We start from the raw sequence: 22095 nt of genomic DNA, 5'->3' as shown, positions 1-22095 counted from the left end.
CTTTGGGCTCTAACCAGACACCCTGAGTCAGGATCCCTGAAGATGGGTCATGGGAATCTTCTTTTCAACAAACTTCCCAGATGGTTCTTATATCCATTAACAGTTGGAGAGTCTCTGCTCTGAGGAGTTCCTGGATGGTCTTTAAGGGCTTTATGAAGCCCCTCAATATGTATACAAAGTATGGTGCAGGTGCACAGGTGTGGTTTTCTTTTTCTTTAAAAAAAATTTTTTTTAAGTTTATTCATTTTTCAGAGACAGTGAGACAAAGCATGAGTGGAGGAGGGTCAGAGAGAGAGGGAGACACAGAATCCAAAACAGGCACCCGGCTCTGAGCTGTCAGCACAGAGCCTGATGCGGGGCTTGAACTCACAACCGTGAGATCATGACCTGACCCGAAGTCAGCCGCTCAACCAACTGAGCCACCCAGGTGCCCCACAGGTGTGTTTTTCTAAGGGAGATTCTCAAGGAGTTCTGTGACCCTGGAAAAGGTTAAGGGTCTAAATGGTCGATAAATGTAGGGAAAAAAAGTTCTGTCTCACTTATTAGTGAACAGGAACTAAAAAAATTAGTGAATAGATTGAAAAATCTGACACAGTGTTTGGCAAAGATCTAGAAAAGTAGGGATTCTCATACATTGATTATGAAAACCAATGGTTACAGACATTTTGGGGAGCACTTTGACAATAGCTAACAAAACTTAAAATACATTCTCTTTACAACCCATTTTAAGTAAGTACAAACTCTTGAACACATGAACATGACTTGCTTAAGGATATTCTATGGGGTATTGTTTGTTTATAATTGCAGAAAATTGGAAATAACCTAAATATTCACCAATAGAAGAATGAATAAATAAAATGTAGTATAATAAAGTGCTCATTACTATAAAGTGATTACAAGGAATGATATAAAGCCTCATATTAATAATTATGAAAATAATGGTTAATACTCACATGTTTACTGGCACTAAGAGTTCTGCATATATTAACAAAAAGTCTGGACCCCAAAACATAATACTGAGTTAAAAAAAGACATCACAAAATGATACACATTGTGATACTACTTATGTCTAAAAGCACAAAATAATACTTAAATGATTTATCAATACACATGTAGTAAAAATATGAAAACATGGATTTCCCAAATATACACAAAATTCTCTATAATTGCGATCCAGGGTAGCACCAGGGAGGACTTATAAAACTGGGGGCATTTCAGTCTGCTTCAGTTTATCAGAAACCTGTCATTTTCTAAAGACCTGTAATTAACAAACATTTATATAGAACTGTACTCTTACAACCAGTTACCAAGGGGTGATGATTAATTTTATATGCCAACTTGACTGGGCTAAAAGGTGTCTAGATAGCTGGTAAAACATTATTTTTTGGTTGTATCTGTGAAAGTGTCTCTGGAAGAGATTAGCATTTGAATCAGGAGACTGAATAAGATCACTTTACCCTATGCAAATGGGCATCATCCAGTCCATTGAGTGCCCTCATAGAGCGAAAAGCAAGGGCAAATTTGCTCTTCTGTTGAGCTGAGACGTCCACCTTCTCCTGCCCTCAGACATTTGTGCTCCTGGTTCTTGGCTTTTGGATTCATACCAGGACTTACACCACTGGCCCCAATTTTTTAGATCTTCTCAGAATTCATGATAACTAGGGAGTAAAGGGCTTGGTGTTGCCAGACATATGCCTTAAATTTAAGATTAAGAAAACTGGAGAAACTCAAAATAAGCAATTTTGATTTAATAAAATCAAGTGTCTTTCCCTCTCTTCCTACCCCACTCCATATTAAAAAAAAAAAAAAGGAAAAAGCGCTAGGAAAAAAAAATTATGGTTACTCGGGTAATTATTCTTTCAACCAGATTTCAAATTTAGAGCTCTTTACCTCCAACTTCTGTCCTCTTTGTTGACAGGATTAAGTGGACCTACAAGGATCTGCACATTTGGTCCCAGTACCCTCCCAGTTCACCCCATATCCCACCCACGTGGACTCCTCATCCTCATTTTTGTACTGCCAACCTTTGCCTGGGAAAGGCTTCTTTCTGACCCTGCTTGCCTGGAAAAGCCCAATCATCCTTCAGGAACCAGCTCAAAGTTCACCTCCTCTGTGAAGGCTCCCCTGAAATAGGAGTTACTCATCCCCACATGCTGATTGAATACTGTCAGTGCCCTTCAGCCAAAGACCACCAGGAACACACCAACAATGAGACAAGGTAGGTTTATTACTCATTGATGGAGGGAAAACATACTCCATGGGGCATAACAGAGTGTCACAGAGAACTTTTAAGATTTGGGCTTTGGTTGGGTGATTTGGGGAGGGTCTATTAACTCAAAAATCTTCTCTAGATTGGAAACCACCAAAGAGCAAAGGGCAGTTTCTATGCTTTGGTGTTTTATGGGTGGCACAGTGACCTTGTTTTTGTCTTGGCATAGACAAAATTATAAATTACAAATTTGTAAAAATTTACAAATTACAAATTTACTGTGAACTTGTTTTGTTGTTCTTTATCATGGTTCAGAGTAAGTTTATCTGAGGTTGGCGTACTATGAGATTATTTATGTCCAACCAGAGAACAAGATGGCCTGGCTATGAGTGTCAGACCAGCTTGTAATACTATTGGGGTCTAACTGTGATTATTTGTGGGTGTCAGGGGCTGCTTTCCTTTTTCTTAGCACCTACAGTACAACAGTTATTGGACTTTGATATTGTTTGTGTGTCTTTTACATCACTCAGCATGTTGTATTGTGACACAGATAGTACTGTCCATCCAAATCCTCCTCCCCCCCAACAGTGGGGCAAGCATGGAATGTCAGTGGGACTGACCCCACCTCCAGCTTCAGTGATGAGACTTGATTTGTCTAAAACAACCCAGTGACTGGTTCAGGGATGGGCATTGCAGATGATGTTGCCTGGAAATAGACACAGAGATTTGCATGCAAGAGAGTTAGTGGGGAAGGCTCACAGGAAGGATGTTAACAGAGAGGGAAATCCAATGGAGCAGTAGGGAAAGTTGACCTGCTGTGCGGTTGCAGTAAAGGCCTCATCTGATCCTCCAGAGGAGCTCTGGAGCTGGGATATCCCTTCAGAGAGGTCTGAATTGAGGCAGGGCGAGGCTTTTGTACCTGCCCATTGACCAGCAGTTTCTTCCCAAAAGGGGCAAGCAGCTCCTATTGGCTAGAGCAATGCCTGTAGAGGAACTCACTTATGAACCATCAACAATCACCCATCCCAGCGGTGGAGGATGGGAGTTTCAGTCCTGAAAGGAAAATCTGGTTGGTGTAGCCACTAAAATGGACAAATGTGAATAAGCTATTTTCTCGTCCTACTGATAATTTCACCTTCTAGAAGACATGATTTTGGTGCCAATTCTATCCAACAAGGAGCACTTGGTAGGTGAAATGGAGAGCCTTGCAAAGCAGTTACTATTACTTATTTAAACACATTGCTCAAGGCCAGCCCAGTTGGGAGTGTTCTTTGGGTACAGTGATTATTTCAGGGAGCTCAGGAATTTTTTGGTGCTTAAGAGTAGAGAAGCATGTTCTCCTCCATTAGATGCCAGAAGAAAGTGTATAGTCTCAGCTGCTGGTTGCATCATCAGGACAAAACCAGCATATAGACCGTGGAAGAATGGAGAAACTTACAGAGAAATGAGGGTGGTAATAGTGGACTGGAGCTACATCAATCATCAGGCCACAGGTGATTGTGCACCTCTCTTTCCAATTCTGTGTTTCGTGATTTTATACTCTTAGCTTGAAATAGGCCATGGTGGGGGTATTTACAACATGGAAATCGGCAAACACTGTAAGTCAAGGCTTTGTTCTCCAGAGAGTCAATTAGTTGTTGTACACACTTTCCAGCAAACCACTAGTGGAGCCCTAATCAAACCATGCCTGAAGCCTGTCCTGTTACATGACAAGACTTTACAGTTACAGGAGTCAATAGATTCTCTTTATAATATAACCTGTTTTGACTTCTAATTACCACATATTATTGTTTATCGATTTGTACTTTCGTTTTCTCCAAAAAGCTGAAAGCTTCCCAAAAGTCAGGGAACATATTTTTCTTTGAATTTTCAGTGCCTAGAACATAGTCAGTATCCCACATACATTGAATACATAAAGTAGAACGATCCTTGAACTGAAAAGGATCGAACAAGCACTGATAAAAAGGTAACAGACATTTAAGATGAGTGAAAGTGCAGGTGTTCAAACTTGTCTATTTTGTTGGCCTAAAGAAATGACATTCCAGAGTTGAGAGAATTATGACAAATTGTGGATGTGGGAGAGAAGATGAAAGACAGGCAAATGCCCATCTGGTTTTTTAAGAAGAAAGAAAGCAAATTCTGCCAGCTGTGTAGTTTCCTGGTTATCTCACATCAGGTTCTAGAACAGATTGTTAAGGGGCGCCTGGGTGGCTCAGCTGGTTGGGCGACTGACTTCGGCTCAGGTCATGATCTCGCGGTTTGTGAGTTCGAGCCCCGCATCAGGCTCTGTGCTGACCACTTGCTCAGAGCCTGGAGCCTGCTCCGGATTCCGTCTCTCTTTCTCTCTGCCCCTGCCCCACTCACACTCTGTGTCTGTCTCTCTCAAAAATAAACAAACATTAAAATAAGTAAGTAAGTAAGTAAGTAAATAAATAAATAAATAAATAAATAAATAAATGAGATTGTTGAAATACTAGTGAAGGAGAAGAAGCAGTGTTCACCAGGATATGCTCATTAATAACAAAATCAAAAAAACAAAAAGCAAAAATGGACAGCCAAGGGTTTGCATGATATGACATGGCCATAGAGTTAAATTTAATGGGGATAAATGAAAGATACTGTATTTGCGTCCAAAACACCAATGGCACACTGTCAGGATGTGACTTGGCTTAGCAGCAATATGTACAACAAAGGTGGAGAGATTATACTTGAAAATCAATCCAGTTTGAGTCACCTATGTAATGTGACCATGAAGAAAGCCAATACAATCCTGGGTTGCATTAAATTAAGCTTAGTCTGGTCTTGTGACTTACTGATTGATGTGCAAGTCTTACCTGATGACCTAAACAGAAACAGATCCTGTTTGAACAGCATTTTGAAAAATTAGTTCTCCTTCCTCCCTCAAACCTGGCAGAGTCTTCTTGTGGAGACACCAGTGTGTGTGATTCAGTCAGGGGTAGTACCTGCTTATGAATCACGTTGGTGGCTGCATGGAGAGTAAGGCCCACCCAGGTTCAGGTGATCTGTCTGTCTATTCATGTGTCATTACCACGCTGTATTATTTATAGAGACTTTATAGAGCTGGTCCTCCTTTGTAGCCCTTCCTTTTTAGTGTTTTTGAGAAGATTTTTGATGGTGTCCATGATCGACAGGCTCCTATCCTCTCTGGCACCTATCTCCCCATTACACACCAACAGGAACTATGTATGGATGAGAAAAAGGAAACGGTGCTTCTGGGCATTCATCTCTCTCTCTTTCCCCACCTCCACACCCCTTTTTCTCAAGGACTCTTGGTGAACGTGGGCTTGGCTGACAGACAGCCACAGCCTGACTCCCATTCTTGGCTGCTTATCACTTGTGATCCTGGGCAAGTTCCCTAAAATCCCTAAGCCTCAGTTTCCTCATCTGTTAAGTGGGCAAAATGATGCCTTCCTCATAGTGAGAATGAAGGGAAATGAAATGAAGAAAGCACTTATCCCAGAGCCTCGTATAGAGGAGAGTCTCCATACATGGCAGCCGTGTCTGCTGTTGTTCTTGTAGGAGATGGTGCTTTGTTAGTATAGTTCCTGTTACTATTATCATCAGACACTCCTTTATTTCCTTTATTCTAGTTCATGAATTTGAACGGGAAGAAATCATATCTCTATTTTATTTAACCTTTCTTTGAAATCTAGCTTTTCCTTCTGGTAAGAGTGCAGGCAACTTGACTGCAGTAGTATTAGCATTGTGACTTTGTCACCATTGAAATCACAGATCTTTTCACATCACCTGATAGTTATTGCAGACATCTCAAAATATCTCCCATCACTCTGTTTTTTTCTTTTTTTTAATTTTTTTTTTACCGTTTTTATTTATTATTGAGAGACAGAGAGAGACAGAGCATGAGCAGGTGAGAGGCAGAGAGAGGAAGAAACACAGAATCCGAAGCAGGCTCCAGGCTCCGAGCTGTCAGCACAGAGCCCAACGCGGGGCTCGAACTCACGGACCACGAGATCATGACCTGAACCGAAGTCGGACGCTTAACCGACTGAGCCACCCAGGCGCCCCATCCCATCACTCTTTGAAATGACAGTAGCTTTTTGACCCTTCATCAGGTCTTAGTATGTAAAGCATTGACTGGGGTGCCTGGGTGGCTCGGACAGCTGAGTGTCCAACTTGGGCTCGGGTCATAATCTCACGGTTCGTGAGTTTGAGCCCCACATGGGGCTCTCTGCTGTCAGTGCCAAGCCTACTTTGAATTCTCTGTCTCCCTCTGTCTCTCTGCCCCTCTCCTGCTCATACTCTCTGCCTCAAGAATAAACCTTAAAATTTTTTTTTTTTTTTTTTTAGAAATAAAGCATTGCTAAAGGAGTACACATGTTACTCTGGTACATTACTTAAATGTTTGATGACCATAACAGTATAATTGTTTTCTTTTGTAATTTTATGTATTTAAAACATTATTCTGAGAAGTTGTCTATAGGCTTTACCAGCTTGCCACTGGGAGCCATGGCACATAAAGGATTAAGTGCCCCTGTGCCGGTCAGCTCAGTTCATTAAAGAGCAGTGAAGGTCACAGGGCCTCTCTTGTAAGGTCAAGATCACTTCACCTCCCTTCACTCTATGCCTCAGCCCCAGAGACTGGCAGCATTTCCAGAGACACAGAAGGGACTAAGACCCACCCGAACAAGCCCGTCTCTGGCAGGAAATAGAATGCCTTGTGGATGGTGGATTAGCTTTGGCATAGCATTATGGGAGAGGCGGACCATTTGGATATGAAAGCTGATAGTTGGCAAAGCAATAAAGGCAGAATGACTCACTTGTAACTGGTGGCAGGACCTGTGATTGATCAGCAGTCCTTCATTCTGACTCTCTCTCTCTCAGTCTAGGCCTTTTTTTTTTTAATTATTTATTTTGAGAGAGAGCAGGGGAGGAGCAGAGAGAGAGGGAGAGAATCCTAAGCAGGCTCTGCACTGTCAGAGAGGAGCCCCATGTGGGGCTCAAACTCACAAACTGTGAGATCATGACCTGAGCCAAAATCAAGGGTCGGACGCTCAACCGACTGAGCCACCCAGTGCCCCTCTCAGTCTAGGCCTTTTGTTCTACGTCAGGCAAGACTCCACACTTCCTATTCCTCTCTCTCCTCATCCCTACTCATGTCTCTTTCTCCATCTTGTCTCTACTTCTCTCTCTATTTCCTTCCCTCATTTTTTCTCCTCCTCCCTCATTCCATTTCCCCCACTTCTACAGGGAAGAAGCAGTAGAAAATTCTGAATTTAGTATTGAGCACATAGTGGACATTCTTCTCTATGCCTGACCTCATGTTCTTGACACTGATACTTGTTGGCTTTGGGCCTGTGCTCACACCCCTTTCTGTCATCACATGCACACACACACACACACACACGCGCACACACACACACACACACTCTATCTCTTTCTCTCTGACACACACTTACACCTCAGAAAGATTATATTTATAATACCCTCGGGTATTTCCAAATGCCAGTACTCATTTTGGGAGCACACTTGTCTCTCCTGCTTGGAACAAACTGAACTTTCCACTGGCTCAGAGTTTTGAAGTTCTTCCGGCTGAGGGAAGAGTGAGAAACTCCAGGGGACCAGCCATATGTCAGAGCACTATCAACTTTCTACTCTGAGGGTCGTGCTCACCAGAGCAGAACATTTGTTGAAGGATTTGCAGCCACATTTGGCCCAAGCAGCTCATGTTGGGTCTTTAAAAAAAAAAAAATTTGCTGGTGGAAAGGGCTTCTGGAGTAGAGAGACCAGGTGTCGAGTGAGAATAGATCCTACCAGGCTGACACGGGCCATCAGAAATGATGTTTCGGGGCACCTGGGTGGCTCAGTCAGTTAAGCGTGTGACTTGGTTTCAGCTCCAGTCTTGATCTCACAGTTTGTAAGTTCAAGCCTTGCATCAGGCTCAGCTCTGATGGCATGGAGCCTGCTTGGGATTCTTTCTCTCTCCTTCTCTCTCTGCCCCTCCTTTCTCTTTTTCTTTCTCTCTCTCTTTCTCTCAAAATAAAAATAAATAAACTTAAAAAAAACAAAAGAAATGATGTTTCTGAAGCCTAGAGAAGAGAAGGGTTTGAAACCAATAAATCCCCAAAGGACAAATGATAACTCTCACTCAATGTCTGTGAATTAATCTGAATTCACTTTCAGTTTGGAGTGAGCTGAAGGCTCTCATTTCTCAAAACTGGACTCAGGGCTGCCTTTATGCACAGGCAGATTTGAGCAGTTCCTCTCCTCTTCCCCAAATTTAGCTGTTCCATGAAATATCCTTAAAGGGGTTCAAAACAGTCATTCCACAATTAGAGCTATGGCTTGAAACCTCATTCCTGTGAGAGTTGACTCACTGACTTAATTCACACTAAAGTGTGAATGACTAACCCAGGATTCTTTCCTTTCTTGCAAACAGGTTTATGAAATAAATATAGTGAGAGAGAAGGCAGGAGACTCAGAGAGAAGGAGAGGGAGGGAGAGAGAAAGAGAGAGGGAGGAAGATGTTTGAGAGGAAATTGGATGGAGGGACATAGAAAAATGAGATATTGGACATTTTATAACTTCATAGATTTTTAACTTTATAACTTTATAGATTTTACAACTTGTATGCTCAGAGTTGGTCCCAATTAATTTTCAGGAGGCAATTGCCTAGCTTAATTATGGATAAGTTTTTAGCACTCAGTTTCAACTGTACTTTATATCGGTTGGCTTTCTTAGCCTTTCATATGAAAAGGTGGCAAGAGAGAGCCTTTCTTAGCCTTTTCATATGAGAAGCCTTTCATATGGGAAGGTGGCAAGAGAGAGGAGGAGGTACTGAACTGGATCAGAACCGTTGCTCAGAGGATGATGTTTCATCACCTTCCATGTAATTTTATCAGATGTCATTTCAAACCAGTAAAGAAGCTCTTCCCTTCTACTTCACAGTAAAATCTAGGGAGAATCCTTTCACTTCCTCCAAATCACCATTCTTTAAGTGGAATTTATTTGAACAATTTGCTTTGTGTGAACAACGTTGATGTCTAGTCTAGCTTCCATTTGGTTCCTGTGTGGGTCACTAAGCCAAAGGGCATAATATGTCACATGTTCCACATATAAATACCACCTGATTTGAGCTGTTCGGTGAGCTCCAAGGTCAAAAGAGGGATTACCAGCAACAGAAAAGTATCGCTTCCAACACGGGATGTGCTGTACCACATGCACAAGTCCCACATGCATTAGTTTGTGTAGGTTTTCATGACCTTGTTATCAGGGTCTGGTGAGCTTTGCAGCGAAAGTCACTTTGCACTCAGCCCAGCTTCTTAGCTCCCCAGGCAAGAAGGCAAAGAACATGGAAGAGGAGGAAATGGGTTCCAGGGTACCCTCTGCCTTGAGAGGCTTCTCCCTCTGACATCTGGAAGGGAAGAGGGTGGTTGAGTTCAAGGTTGCGGCCCCCGGACTGAGACTTGGAGAGAAGAATTTCCCTCAGATTCCTCTCCCTTTGGTAGGAGAGTGGGGCTCCAGGCCCAGACTGGGGGGCTTGGTCTGCTTCTGTTAAGTTGGAGGACAGGGGTTGGTCAAAAATGTCTGTCTGATTAATTCCTAGTCTTTCTGGCTTGAAAGACTAAATTGCAGTACTTGAGTACTGTCAATGTAGCACTATATGTTTTGTATTTATATATGTTTTATTATTTTCTTGCTTTTTCTGGACAGTGACTTTGTTTCCTTCTCACCACTCAGTATGGACATACCGTGTGATCACCTGTTATAACACTAGCTGACATTTAGCACTGTGCTTTTATATGGTTCTCATGGTGTGGTCCCTGACCAGCTGCAGCAACATCCCCTGCCTGGGAAGGTAGAAATGCAAATTTGCAGGCCTTACCCTAATGAATGGAACCTCTGGGGGTGAAGCCTGTAGTCTGCGTTCCGACAGGTGCTCCAGGTGGTGCTGACAGAACCTCAAGCCTTCAAACCTCTAACTTTGAGTTAGTGAGTTTTTCATTCACTTAGAAGCAACGCTCTTACATGTATTCTCTCAGATGTCATGTTGACCCACCTCTGCTTTAGGGCTGGAGAAGTGGAGGCTTAGAGATGTGATGGGGAGGGTCCAGGCTACTCTGCTTCTGTGTTTTTCTTTCTCCTCTGCGTTTCAGAGCTTATCACAGGATGCCTCTGCCTCTGCTGGCACACCGGAAGGGAGCTATCCTGGAACACCACTCAGAACACTTCCCCACAGCCTCAGGTAGGAGAGCAGCGCTGGGCAGGCTGTTGAGTGACAGCTGATTGACAGCTGGCCTCATCTGCTACCTCGCCCTCCTGGCTCCCCTCTTAACCTCTGTTCCCCTCTCTCTGCTGTTGCACCTGCCGAGATCAGCTGAGCCACTGTGGCTGCCTGTCGTTAGAGAGGAGCTGTGGGGCCCGAGGAAGTTGGGTGGATGGAATGGCCTCTCCTTGGAAGCAGGTTCTCTTTAGATTCAAGGCCTTTGGGAGATATCCACTTAGGACATGGGCAGTCTTGCCTGTTTATTTAGGGTGTGGACTGGGAGTCAGGACAGGAGTTTTATGAACAGGGAGGGAGTTTTGTTGTGTTTTTACCTTTGTGCTGATTCTTTCAGGGAAGTTGAATAGTGTGATGGAGAAAACTGTGATGAGAGGAAAAAAAATCAATTTTAGCGAAGTAAATGTAGGTTCACTTTCATTTGTAAATATATTCCATTTGTTGTTACTCCATCCATAAGTTGCATGCATATAAACCTTAGATTCAGATTCTTTTTAAAAAAATTTTTTTGACATGTATTTATTTTTGAGAGACAGAGACAGAGCATGAACGGGGGAGGCACAGAAAGAGAGAGGGAGACACAGAATCCGAAGCAGGCTCCAGGCTCCGAGCTGTCAGCACACAGCCTGATGCGGGGCTTGAACCCACAAATCGCTAGATCGTGACCTGAGCCGAAGCCGGACGCTCAACCGACTGAGACACCCAGGCGCCCCTAAAATCTTTTTTTATTCACAGTCAGTGTTGCTTTCTTTCAAGGAGGCACAGAAACTTAGTATCTGCCAGTGTGATGGTAGGTTCTGGCTGCCATACACAGGGTAGGTGGTGGCTTCTGTTAGTTGATAGTTACTGATGGACAGCATGTACCCCTCATTCTGTGGTGCCCACACACACAGGCACACATATGCATACACACATACTCACGTGCATGCATGTGCACACACATGCACACACACACACACACACACACACACACAGAACCTCTTATGTCTTTTTAACTTCCCAAAGCCATTAGACATAAAAATTTGCCTTAACCTAAAGTTTGAATAAAAATTCTGAAATAATGGATGATATCCATTCAAGCAGCTTGATGGCTTAAAGCAAGGCTGAACTTCCTACATCTTGAAAAGCTCATTCCCAGAAATAAAGCTAAGTGGGCAAAGGAAGACCTGTCTCTCCCTGCTGAATAGGAAACAAAACTGCACATATTAAATGATGTCTCCAAGGTGCTATGCTGCTTGGAACAAAGGTGCTGTAGACACCCAGGCACTTCCTGTTAAGATTGAGCACATAGTTTCAATGTGAACTATAAGGCCATGGTAAAGTTGCCTGAAAATGAGTCAGCAGGACTTTGTGAGCCATTCATTCCCCTAATAAAACACCTTCCTCCCTAATAAAACATCTCTTGCCTCTCTCTTTTGACCTTGGGCAGTCTATAAAGGACAATGTCCTTCCTTTGGGATTATCTAATCTCTAAGAGAAAATGCCTTGCCCTCCTATATTGCTGGCAGGAGCGTCAAATGGTGCAGCTGCTGTGGAAACACTTTGGCGATTCCTCAATAAGTTAAAAACAAAGTTATTATGCGTATTTATAACCCAGAATATTCCACTCCCAGATATATAGTCTAAGATAATTTAAAACATATATTCATACAAAAACTTGTACATGGGTGTTCATAGCAACATTATTTATGATAGACAAAAAAGTGGTAACAACCCAAATGTTCATCAACTGAGGAATAGAAAAATAAATGTACCCACACAATGGAATATTACTCAACCATAAAAAGGAATGATGTATTGACACATGCTGTGACACAAATGAGCCTTGAAAGCATTATGCTAAATAAAAGAAGTCAGAGACAAAGGGCTGCACACTGTATGACTATATTTATATGAAATGTCCAGAATAGGCAAATCCATGGAGATAAAAAGTAGAGTAGTAGTTGCCAGGGCCTAATGGGAGAGGAGAAATGGGGAGGGACTGCTAATGGCTATGGGCTCCATTTTGGGGTGATGGAAATATTCTGGAATTATATAGTGATGATGGCCGCACAATAAGACTATACTAAATACTCCTGAATTACAACCTTAAAATAACGAATTTTATGGTATGTGAATTATATCTCTTTTTTTTTTTAAAAGCCTTAACAGGGCTCTGCCACTTTATTTTCTTCCTTTTGAATTAAGACAGGTAAGTAGAATGCATCTCAACTTGGGCCTCTGGTGAAGTGTTTATTAGGCTGAGGGCTCTCTTTTGCCCTTCTTGATATGCTCTATGGAGCTGGAGGAGCAGATACTAAGAATCCAGAGGTGTGCAGGAGAGCACAGATGAGAGCTGGGTGGGTCAGCTGCAGTCTTTGGGGAAGAGCAGTACTCTCCATTTACTCCGTCGACAAGTGTCCCCAGAGCCCTTTGATGGGCTGAATCTTGTGTGATTACTAACATGAGTAAGACCAGCCTCCACCTTCCCGAAGGTCAGGCTAAGACAAATGTGTTAAGCAAACAATCATAATTCAAAGTGATCTACCTGCTACAGGAATGTACAGTTGACAGGAGAGCTTGTGGAAGACATTGGGGGGTGGGAGGGTTGTCCCAGCCTTATCAACAGGAACAAAGGGGAGAAAGTAGGAATGATGGTGTGCTTGGGACAGATGGGGAAATGGCCAGCATTTCATTGACATCCTTAAGGCAAGTAATTACTCAACTCTTAACTTTATCTTTTTTTTTTTTTTCAGTTTATTAATTTTGAGAGAGACAGAGACAGAGCACATGGGGTAGGGACAGACAGAAAGGGGGAGAGAGAGAATCCCAAGCAGGCTCTGTGCTGACAGCTGCAGAGTCCATTCCAGGACTCAAGCTCACCAACCATGAGATCATGACCTGAGCCCAAACCAAGAGCGTGTCACCTAACTGACTGAGCTTCGGTGACCCGTAGTTTTATCTTTTGTAAAGCTTCTTTCTAAAGGTTATATATGCACTGGCTAAAGTTTTGAACAGATCAGGAGGGAACACAGTGGATAGTTATCTTCCTTGGACACCCTTTCTTCTAATTGTCCTCTCCAGAGGGAACTATCTTCAGATAGTCTTCTCTCTTAATAGATCCCTCTTTGCTTTATTTTTGAGAGACAGAGACTTCATTGTCAAGACTAGATCACAGAGAGTTAAGATGAAATTTTAAAGATCAAATTCTATAGATTGGTTGGTATTCATTTACCTGATTCAATTCCATTCAGTTCAGTTCAATTTGCCCCAACCAATTCTGTTATCTTTACCTTGTGGCAGGCCTTTCATGTCAATTAATTGATTTTAGTGACTTAACAAAAAGTTTGGTTGTTAATTCACTTATTAAAAAAATATTTCCTGAGTTTCCTACCAAGTGACGAGCTCTGTTCTAAGACTTGAGGATAATGTTGTGAACAAGAGAGACATAATGTCTGTCCTCAGGGAGCTAATTGGGGGGTACAGAAGATAAGAAAGTCAGGTCAGGGGAACTACTCTACATTATCTAGTCTTTGAAGATGTGATATTTGAGACCTGAAAAACAAGAAAGAGCCATGCAGATATTGGATGGACCACACAGCTCACACAGCTAGTGCAGAGGACCTGTGGTGGGAACCAGTCAGGCATATGGAAAGAAACAGAAAGGAGGCAAATCCTCAGAGGAGGAGTGGAGAGGGAATGGGCTTGTATTTGTTTGTTAGGGCAGCTGTAACGACCACAGCCTGAGTGGCTTAAGTAACAGAAATTTATATTCTCAAGGTTCTGAAGGCTAGAAGTGCAAGATCAAGGTGTCAGCAGGTTTTATTTCTTCTCGGGCCTCTCTCACTTCCTTGTAGATGGCTGCCTTCTCCCGCTGTCTTCACATGGTCTTTCCTCTATCCCTGCCCGTGTCTAATCTCTTCTCCTTGTAAGGACACCAGTCACACTGGATCAAGGCCCACTCGTATCACCCCATTATACCTTAATTACTTCTTTAAATACAATTTCTGAGGTATTGGGGGTTAGGACTTCAATATATAAATTTGGGGGGACACAATTCAGCTCATAGCCGGGCTGGTAAAGTCTGAGAAGCGGCTAGATTGTGTAGGGTTTTGTTGGCCAGGGTCAGAAGTTTTATTTCAGAGTGATTAGGAACCATTGGAAGCTTTTAAGTGGGGAGGGGGGCAGTGTCTGATTAATATTTGGGAGTTAGTTTCTGTGGAGATCCCAGCAAGGGGAACTAAAACTCCACTGGCCCCAAGCCCAGAGGTGATCTTCTCTATCAACCCAGGGCCTGGATTACATTTTCTTCATCCTGTTCACTGTTCTTGTTTTTCAGCAGAGTTTGCACAAAAAGAAAACAACACACTCAGGATAGTATGCCTCAATATTCCAAACAAATTCTGAAATGCATAAAAGCTTAACCATAAATACACATTTTGCAAGACTCTCTGATCTATTTATGGCACAAAAACCTCCTAAATAGAGGGACTGGATCAACTGCAAATAGCCATTGTTGACTTTCTATGAGTACATTGGCTATCACCATGGCTTGTGTGCCGTGGGATTGTTACAAAGACACATTTCTGTGTGCTGGTACTTTTCTGTGCTCCTCAGTGGATTTTGTTTTGTCATGTGGGTCAAGATCTCCAACCATAAACAAAGAGGAAATGTTGGCTTGAGAAATACCTACTTTAATTTGTTAATAAGCAGAGCTGAAACTGGAAAAAATAATTTTGTCATGTAAACAAAAGTTTGTTGTTTGGTTAGTGCAAAGCATAACTCTTGCAAAATGCTAAGGGGACATGGTCCCCATGGGCAAACGTTTAAAATGGCTTTGGAAGAAAAGAAACAGCAGCTCTGTTTATTGTGCAAATGTAGGGACTGTCAAAGCCGAATCGTCAAAATTATTTTCAACAACTGAATGCTATTTATGAGCTGTGAGGTACCTACTTCAACAAAACTCTTTCAAGTTTAAAGGGAGAAGAATCTCTTTTTATGCATCTAAAGACAGCATCAAAATTAACATCTGAGTTATAAAAATAGTCCATGAAACAGATGACTTGATTCTGTGACTTGATATTTTACCAGATAAAATTCCAAGTGAATCTCTTTTCTCTTTTGCATTTTTGAGAGCTATTTCCCTTCTCTGGTTTGGTCCTCTGGTTAGTGTGTTGAGGCAGGCTCTTGTCAGCCAGATGGAATATAATCTATATTTAGAGCTTCCATTAGCTCTTGTGTTTGAATGTGCTACCATGTCCTAATTTCAACACAAATATTCTACAAGAGTGGATTGCCATTTATATTGCTGCTGCATAGTAAAGTCAATTATGCTAATACACCTTATTTTTTTGAAGCTTTTAAAAAAACTCATGCATATTCCCTTTTTATTGGGTACCTATTGATAAATGGGAAGTTGTTAACTTGATAACATTTACTAGTTTTCAGACTGGCCAGCCTTAGTTCTGGTTTCTCTCCATGTCCTTTCCAAGCTGGTTTGGATGCTGGTTAGTACCTGCTTTGCAGCTTGGGAGAGTTCAGCAGCCCAATTAACCTTGAGAATGGAAGAATGAAAAATGGAACCAGTCCATCCTCAGCTAAAAGGTTCATTTTGCCAGAGTAATTCTTTTTTTTCTAAAGTAGGAAATTATTGTGTTATCCCAAATGCACAGGTACTACTGTGCCAAAGTGCTGTGGAAAGCTTAATGCTGAACTTTCCTAAAATCAATTGAGTGTTAATGAAAGTTTGGGAGTAGCAGAATTCAAGAGAAAAGTACTCTTTGTTTTATCACCATCTCCCAAACTATATAGTGGAAAGCTCTGCTGACATTTATAAAAATAACAACTCCCCTTGCTTGTGCTGGATAGAATAGAAAGCCATTTCACAAGCTTTCTGCATGGAATCAGAGTAATCCTCCTGGTGCCCTCTGGCAAAGACCTCTTCTGGGTGAACAGAATGCTGGCATTGTCATCAGAATCCTGGGAGCGAGGCCTTGGACCAGGTCTTGGGATTTTAATAAACATAGCAGATGAACAACCTTCTGGAATCAGAGTCTTTAACAAAACAAAACAAAAGTCTGAGGCTACAATTACTCGAAGGTTTATTTGGACCTTGGAAGGGAGATGAGGAACCTATAAATGGCCTTATGTACAGGAGAAGGCAGATAACCAAATTCATGCTTGTTCTCAATCAGAGCAGCTATCTGTACTCAGAAGAAATATCTGCTGTGTGATTTGTCACATGAAGGAAAAGATCAGGGGTTCAGTGGAGTCACCAGAAAAATTGGGTTGTGTCATTTCCAGTCACCAAGGTCAGCACAGAAGATCAGACATGGGTGGACGTCTGGTGTTTGCTCATTCACAGGTCAGCTGAGACACACTTCTTGCTACCATGTCCTATGACCCCTGGTTGGAGAGGATGATAAGTGCAGACCCCAAGTTACACCAGTAATTCTCAGGCCCGGCTCCTGCTATTTTTATGGGGTCTTTGTTTTCTGCTCACAACTGGACTGCAGCCACTGCTGGCTCCCCTCCTACTTCTCTGCCTGCTTTTCTCTGCTTTCCTCCTGGGCCTCTATGACTCTTGATTCCAATTCCAGTGGGTGGATTTTTTGCCCCCATGCTTCCAAGCAGTTCTCTGACCCCAACTAGATGTCCTACAATTCAATTCAATTCTGACATCATGTACTTGCAGACAGTGCCAGACCCTATAGGAAAGGGTTCAGTTCTCTCAAACCCTGTCCTTTTGGGTTTTTATGGAGGCTTCATTACCCAGGCATCATTGATTAAATCATTGATCGCTGGTGACTGATTCACGTCCAGCCCGCATGCCCCGCCCCGCCCCCCCCCCCCCCAAGAGGTCAGGATTGGGGAGAGGTAGGAATGAAAGTTCTAACCTTCAAATCATACTGTTGGTTCCACTGGAAACCAGCCCCCACCCTTAGGTGCTTTCCAACTGTCACCTATTAACATCACAAAAGACACCTTGATGGCTCTCATCACAGGAAATTTGAAGGGTTTTAGGAGGTCTGTCAGGAACGGGACAATGGCCAAATATATATTTCTTACTATAAACCACTTCCTGAAACTGTCACTTAAATGTTGACATTCCCCGGGGTGTGCCCTATAAACCTATCTGTTCTCACTTTATGTGCAGACCAGAGCTCTTTCTCTGGTTCCATAGATGTCTCATAGTCAGTACTGAGTGATCTGAATTCATGATGCTCCCACCCCTGAGATTGTGCCTTCTCCTGAGATCCTCATCTCTAATAGTGATGGGGATTCATGGTGCTCGTGATATTACCGGCTCTGTTCCAAGCATCTGACACGCTTTACCTCATTTCACCTTTTTGAAAACCTGGTACAGAGGGTACAGATATTATCCCCATTCCACACATCTGAAGCACAGAGTGATTCGGTGCCTTGCCACAGGTTCAACAGCTAGCTGTAGGTAGAGCTAGGGTTTGGCTGTAGGCTGTGTAAGCCAGAGCCCATCTTTTGAACAACTCTGCTGTGCTACTTGCTGTTTGCATTCACCCAGGTCAGAAACCCGGTCATCATTTTTGATCCCTCTTCTCCCTTGGCTGCCTCTTCCAATCCAATGCCCATCCCATCACTCTTACCTCCTGAATAACTTCACTGTCACCACTGAGTCCAAGCGATTGCCCCCTAACTGGATACACACAATGGGCTCCCAACAGCTCTTCCTGCCTTCATCTCTTTTCTGCTTCCCACCCCATATACTGCTGACATTACAACCAAAGAAATCTCTCTAAATTGTAAATTCACTGTGTCACTCTGATAATTAAAATGCTCCAATGGTTTCCTGTTGTCCTCGGGTCAAAGTTGTTAAGAAATAAACTGAGGCATATTAAAAGTTTTTCAAGTTTATTTGAGCAAAAATCTGTTCTAATTGGAATAGAATCCCAAACTGGAAGTGGTTAGGAGCGCTTCCTTGACAGGAGCCAGGGGAAAGACTTACATAGAGTGGATGTAGAAACCAAGAAAGGAAATTATTTGATTGGCTGTAACTTTAAGCCTAGTTATAAGCTTGTTTGTAATTGGTTACCCTTAAGTTTCGCTTTCTTAACTTGGAGGCATTTACAGGCTTAGATTTTGGTTTGCTTATGTCAGTCACCCTGGCATTTAGAGCCACTTCTGTCTAAAGGCCTCCTTTTTAAAACTAATTTAACACCCTTAACATTACGAAAAAGGCACGATTTGGCCCCGTTCTCCTTTCCAGCATCATTCTTTCCAGACTCTCCTCTCACCTTGTGCTGTCCACATGCTCCAGTCTTTCTGAATCTCTTTCCTTTCCTGATTCTTAGAAGGGCACCTGCTCCCTGTTACTCCTTGGCCACGGGTTGTCCAATCCCTTTGCCTGAAACACTTTTACCTTTTGCTTTACCTCGTTTGCTGCTTCTCATCCTTTACGCTTCAGGATCGCCTCCCTAAGAGCCTAAAGGGAATTTGGTGCCTTGGCTACGTGCTCCAGAATAGCTGCTACTTGCTTTGTGCTGGTTCTGTTCTAAGTACTTCAAATATATTCACTTGTTAAATTTCACAGCAACCCTGTGAGGTAGGTACAATTAGCATTTAGCAGATGAAGAAGTGGAAGTACAAAATGTGTCTGTCATAGTCCACCAGGAAAATGATGCTACTCTAGTAGCTCACCAGAGGAAACTAGATACAGGGCTCTACTACGAGGGTATGGCAAGAGCACAAAAGGCAGAGGACGGGCGGCAAGGCAACCTGGGAATGAGCAACAGTAGGAAGCTGCTTTTGCAAGTTACAGGGGTGGGGGTGGGGTGGATGGCGTGGAGGGGATGTCACCAGAGCTGAGGTTCTGGGGCTGCCCAACAGGAATTGGAGCCCAGGAGGAGATGCGGCCACTTCCAGAGCGGCCACCCCAGAGAGGGGACCTTGACATTTCTCTCCTCTTTACGTGTTAAGCTCTACCACTACATCCCGTTGGCCTAGCTAACCCGACACTCGATGGCAGAAATGTCGTTCTTAGAAGTCACAGGGAAGATGGGGACTGGGTTGATAGCAAACAGGCAGGAGGCAGACCCAGAGAAGTGAAGTAATTAGCCCAAGGTCGCACGACTTCTAGCTAGAGCCCAGGTAGTTTGTTCCCAGAGTGGGCACCCTTAATGACTAGTATATCTTGCCTCTCTGAGAACCTTAGGCAAGGCACTGAATCCCTCTGCCTCCGATGTATAAAATGTGGATAATAGTACCTTCTGCATAAGGCTATGAAAAAGATTAAATGAATTCAAATATGTCACATACTTTGGACAGTGCCTGGAATAACACATACACAGTCAATTTTGGTCACTCTTGCAGAGACAGGGATCTCAGGAGGAGGCAGTGGTCTGGGGGTGGAAGCTATGCCCACTACCATTCCAAGCGTTTTCACTATAATGTAGTTGCTGTCTCCATTCCACAGATGCTAAAACTGAAGCCCCAGGAATTTGACTTGTCCTGGGTGACACAGCAAAAATGGAAGTAGGATTCAGGACCTGGATCCAGAGCAGGTGTGTGTAACTACCATATTGAAATTCCTGTATAATAGACGAGCTAACCTGAAGGCGGTGGCTCAGTCTGTACCTTCCGCCTATCTTTCCCTAGCTCTAGCTCAGTGCCCGGTGCCTAGAAGGTACTCACCTGCCTCATGAGTTTGCTGGTGCCCAGGGAGAGGGGATGTTCCCAGACTTGTTTCTGGACTTCTCAGTCAGCAGTGAGCTGACTAGTCCAGTCATGGGCTGCAGGCACAGCCTCTCTTCAGAAACTGATTGGACACTGTCTCCACAGTGTATCCCTGAGAGTCCCAGCTTGGCCATTTCATCTAGTTCTGTGCCGTCTTCTCCTGACTGCCTGCTCCTACAGGCCATCTGTTTTTCTACCTCGCTGAGGGCTCTGGGGGTGCCAAGGCTAACAGTTACAACTGGGGAAATTGCCACAGGACAATGTAAGAGAAAATAAAATGGGGTAAAAGGTCACCATGGGAGAGTTCTAGAGAGCACTGAAAGATCCTAATTTGGAAGCACATCTGGACTAAGATGGGACGGAGAATTACACTTGCTAGGACACGTTATTTCTATTTTTATCTGTGTATTGACTTGGTGTATGAAATGGAAGCAAATCACTCTTTTCTGCCTGTTTAAGAAGGCAAAGTAATTTATGCCAAATGTTGGAAGAGCTGTATTGGATTAATTACTGACTCAAGTTTTGGCTAAACCCCGCGTTTGATCCTTTGCAACAGTATGCTTTGGGGATGCTGTCCTTCCTGAATTTTCTCTCATCTTGCCGGCTGAAAGAGTCAGTCTTCTTGTGAGAAGCCAGTGTGTATTTGTTTAAGAAGCAGTATGAATTAGGTGTCTGATAATGGTTCCCTTTTCCCTTTCGCTGTGTACAAAGGGAGAATCAAACTGCTCAGTGCTTAGAAGCACCTAGAATTTCAAGGCACGTCTTTTATGTCCTCACTTCACCACTGCCATGTGCTTTCTATCCTATTTTCTTGGTCTTTTTTCCCCTCCTCATTTATATTGTAGTAGATTGCATCTTGCTAAATTGTATGCATCTTCATAAGCCACCCTTAGTCCTTCCTGGAACAACACAAATAAATAGATACTGACTCAAACGTTTTTATTGTAGACTTGATTCTTCCCCTTGTTTTAGTGCAGTTCTTTGAGTTACTGACAAGCATCATTGTCCCATTGCTTTCTTAATGAACTCATGTAGCAGAGGCCTTTTTAAGGCAAAAAGTTAAATACTAAGTTCCAGGATTCCTAGCTGAGAGAAGTTGTAATTTAGAATTTGTTGATCAAGAAATATACGTTGAGTGGTTGCCGCAGGCAGGGAGTGGGGGGCAGGTGAAATGGATGAAGGTGGTCGGAAGGCACAAACTTCCAGTTATAAGATAAATTAAGTTCTGGGACTGTAATGTGCAGCATGGCAACGAGGGTTAACGATACTGGACTATATATTTGTAAGTTGCCAAGGAAGTAGATCTTAAAAGTTCTCATCATAAGAAAAAAATGTGTAATTATGTGAGGTGATGGATGTTAACTAAACTTATTGTGGTGATCATTTCATAGGATATACAAGCATCAAATCTCATTATGTTGTACTCCTAAAACTAATACAATGTTATATGTCAATTATGTCTCAATAAAAAATACACAAATGACCCCCCCCCCAAAAAATCAGATACACATTTCAACAATAATTGAGTCATCAGAAATGATAGTGAGTGACCAGGAAGGAGTGTTTGCTGAAATGGTAAGGACCAGAGATGGGGCAGTCCTAATGTTTTAGTACTGGCTTGCTATGCACATTCCTATCCATTACACTTATTGTGTTTTGGCATTTGATTTTGTAAAATTTAAACACGGTATACAGTATAGATCAAGGAAAGGAAATCATTTGAGCAAGTAGATTAATACAAATAAATACAATTTAATATAAATTAATTAGTACAGATTAATACAAATAAATCCACAATGGTCAGTGCTGAAAAACAAAGAAAAAAACATATGCTGAAAATTTACTTGATTTTGCTAATGTTTTAAAATGAGTTTTTATTTTATTAATACATCTACAGAAATAAAATTAAGGAATTTATAATTTATCAATTATATCTTAT

At 42.5% G+C, this 22095-nt stretch overlaps 1 protein-coding gene across 2 annotated transcripts in view; it reads left to right on the top strand.

The window, feature by feature from the left end:
- Positions 1-22095, top strand: part of EEA1 (early endosome antigen 1) — a 492836-nt gene that overhangs the window by 154719 nt on the left and 316022 nt on the right. For both annotated transcript variants that reach the window (XM_053226593.1, XM_053226594.1), the window contains one exon: positions 1919-2218. The gene's annotated coding sequence lies outside the window, so the exon portion shown is untranslated. The remainder of the gene's footprint in view (positions 1-1918; positions 2219-22095) is intronic.

This window comes from Acinonyx jubatus, chromosome B4 (genome assembly GCF_027475565.1).
Source record: "Acinonyx jubatus isolate Ajub_Pintada_27869175 chromosome B4, VMU_Ajub_asm_v1.0, whole genome shotgun sequence".
Classification (NCBI taxonomy): domain Eukaryota; kingdom Metazoa; phylum Chordata; class Mammalia; order Carnivora; family Felidae; genus Acinonyx; species Acinonyx jubatus.
This window is presented reverse-complemented; position numbering and strand designations above follow the sequence as displayed.